The sequence below is a fragment of the Erinaceus europaeus genome, chromosome 17, assembly GCF_950295315.1.
Source record: "Erinaceus europaeus chromosome 17, mEriEur2.1, whole genome shotgun sequence".
Taxonomy (NCBI): Eukaryota; Metazoa; Chordata; class Mammalia; order Eulipotyphla; family Erinaceidae; genus Erinaceus; species Erinaceus europaeus.
In genome coordinates this window covers 46,630,236-46,633,448 of record NC_080178.1, presented here as the reverse complement: position 1 = coordinate 46,633,448, position 3,213 = coordinate 46,630,236, and the positions used below count along the sequence as shown (strand labels likewise).

The following is a 3,213-nucleotide window of genomic DNA, read 5'->3' as shown; positions in this document are numbered from 1 at the left end:
TGAACCTGGGTCCTTGTGCATGGTCATGTGTAATCCAAGTGTGCCACCACCCTGCTCTTGATGTGTACATTTTTTAAAAGATTTTTTAAAACATTTATTCATTTTCCCTTTTTGTTGCCCTTGTTGTTTTTATTGTTGTAGTTATTATTGTTGTTGTTATTGGTGTCATTGTTTGGATAGAACAGAGAGAAATGGAGAGAGGAGTGGGAGACAGAGAGAGGGAGAGAAGTTAGACACCTGCAGACCTGCTTCACCGCTTCTGAAGCGACTCCCCTGCAGGTGGGGAACCGGGGGCTTGAACCTGGATCCTTATACCAGTCCTTGTGCTGTGCGCGATGTACACTTAACCCGATGCACTACCCCTGACTCCCAATGTGTACATTTCTTAACCTGCACTGAAAGTGTTAGTTGTCATGGGCCAAGAAGCTCTGTTGATAGATATGTAGTTGGTAGCAGGTTCTGAATCTATTGTGACTTTCAGTTTGACTGAGAAGATTATTTGTAACACTTGGATTCTGAAAAGGAATTTTATGATGATTTTCTTTTCCAGTTAACAGTAGTTAAACTCTGGTAAAGCTCATTGTCTATGATACTCCCACAGCTCAAAGTTTGATGAAATTGCATTTTTATTTTTACATCTGCACTCACTTCTTTACTATTTCATATCTTTATTTGTTGGATAGAGACAGAAATTGAGAGGGAAGGGGGAGTTAGAGAAGAGAGGAAAGGAACATCTGCAGCACTAACATACGCAGCAGTAGCATCAGCAGCACTGCTTCATCACTCATGATGCTTCCCTCCCTGCAGCAGCTAAGGATCAGAGGCTTAAACCCAGGTCCTTCTGCACTGTTATATGCACTCTACTGGTGTGTCACCACCTAGTTCCTGAATTACATTTTCAGACTGAAAATAGACTGGAATAGTCAGACTGGAATAGTCTGGGAATGATGATTCAAAACTAGGATGAGGGCCAGGCGCTAGCACACCGGGTTAAGCGCACATAGTGTGAAGCACAAGGACCTGCACAATGATCCCAGTTCAGTTCCCTGCAAGGAGGGGGGGGGGGGTCATTTTGCAAGCCGTGAACCAGGTCTGCAGATGTCTGTTTTTCTCTCCTCCTCTCTAACTTCCCCTCCTCTCAATTTTTCTCTGTCCTGTCTAACAGCAGTCATAACAAAAATAACAGCAGCGACAATGGACAAAAGATGGCCACCAGGAGCAGTCAATTTGTAGTGTCAGCACTGAGCCCCAGCTATAACCCTGGAGGCAAAAATAAAAACAAGCAAACAAAAACTGGGAAGGTGTCTGCTTTGCTATATGATCCTCTCAGATTCAAGATCTGAGAGAAAGGAGGAAAACAGCTAGAATTCTATGCACTACTACACAGGGGCCTAACAGCCCCCAGATTCTAGCAGAGCTAAGGGAGCAGAAAGTTGGTCTTTGTTCCCACAGAGCATGGTGGTATTGATTCCAAAAGTTTTTGTTGAAAAAGGATAGGGGAGTAGTACCACTGTTATCCTATGGTTTTATCAGTGTTTGCTTTTATAAATAAAAAAATTCAAAAAAAAACACAAAGCTGTCTGTCTTTCTGCTAACTGCAGAAAGATACAGGTTTTCTTAAAAAGGTTTTAAATGAAAAAATATATTAGTTTGGAAGAGAAAAGGATAATCTATTCAACTTATTCTTCTCAAGGTATCCCCCCAAAAAATAAGTTGATAACCATTGTATAAAGAAGAGAGGAGACCTCAAAGACAGGGTGACTGCACACAGGGGCAGGGAAAATGGGGGAAAAAAAGACTGCAACTTGCTCCTAGGGACAGGAGAAAATTAAAAAAGGCTGGAATTCATCAGTGTTTCATTAGTCATATCCTTCATCTTCCTCTCTTTCCTCCCCCTCATTATCATCTTCTCCTTCATCCTCATCTCCTTCTTCATATCTTCTTTTTTTAAAAAAAATATTATCTATTTATTGATTGGATAGAGACAGTCAGAAATCAAGAGGGAAGGGAGGGATAGAGAGGGTGAGAGACAGAGAGACAGCTGCAGTACTACTTCACCACTTGAGAAGCTTTCCCCCCTGCAGGTGGGGACTGGGGGCTTGAACCCACGTCCTTGCACATTGTAACATGTGAGCTCAACCATGTGCATCACCACCAGGCCCCCACTTCTTCATATCTTCTAATCCTTCTTCCTCTTCATCATCATCATCTTCCGCCTCACCTTATTCATCATCCATATCAGGAACCAAGTAGTACTGTAGTGTATTTGGCCAGATACCATCTTTAATGACCTCTCCTAACTCACCTGCGACTGCACCAAAATGGTCAGTAAACCAGGTGAAGAAGCTCTCTGGTTCTTCATGCTGTCTCTTTCTGTTGGTTTGATTTTGTGTTTGACTTGAACATTTGATCAAATTCTTTCCAGATTTCCATTTGATTTCAGTGGATCCTTCAAAAGAAGGATCACCACTCTCATTCAGATAAAATTCTTTGGAGAGAACTTTATTTTCAAAGTAAGGGTTTTCAACAAAATAAAAGTCTATTCTGTTACCTGATTTACTATCTTCAAATTCTGTCACTTCAACTCTTGTCAAGTAATGCAGTGCCTCTTCATCCTCTTCTCCAAGCAGTGTAGACACTTGTGGGTGGTTGACAAATGTTAATCCTAAATTTGGGATATTGACCATCAATTCCGATCTCTTCTGAAAAAATGGCTGACAGAGTTTGTTATATTTCTGTTCTACCTTCAAAATCGTCACTCCCCAGAAAGCAGCTTGATAAAAAAGCAACAGGAAGCAATGGAATATATCCATGAAGTACAGAATGAAATAGACTTAATGAACAAGCCAGCTAGGAGGTTTCTAGAATTTTCTATCTCACCTTAACTCTAATCCCTGAGATTCTCAACTAAGACTCTTTGCTGACTCTCTACTACTTAAAAGAGTCAAAGTTCAGGTGTCTGCTGGGTAAGGAGGATGGCCTAGGTAGGTAAAAGTAATGCATCAAGTGAGCTGAATGTACCATGTTCCATTATATATATATCCTGAGTTGTAGTTTTAAACTGAGCTATGCGGCTTAATAGAAAATAGTAGGGTCCTCATGTCTGTGGCTCATGTGACTTTGTTTAAACTATATGGAGAAATCCTATTTTGTTTTTTCTTTAAGTGCTAGAGATACCTAGAAGTTGTCAGACAACCTTTTGAGGACTGGTCC

At 40.9% G+C, this 3,213-nt stretch overlaps 1 pseudogene; it reads right to left on the bottom strand.

Moving 5' to 3' along the window:
* Positions 1-1,819: 1,819 nt before the first annotated feature.
* On the bottom strand, positions 1,820-2,813 carry LOC132533734 (protein SET-like; annotated as a pseudogene).
* Positions 2,814-3,213: the final 400 nt, after the last annotated feature.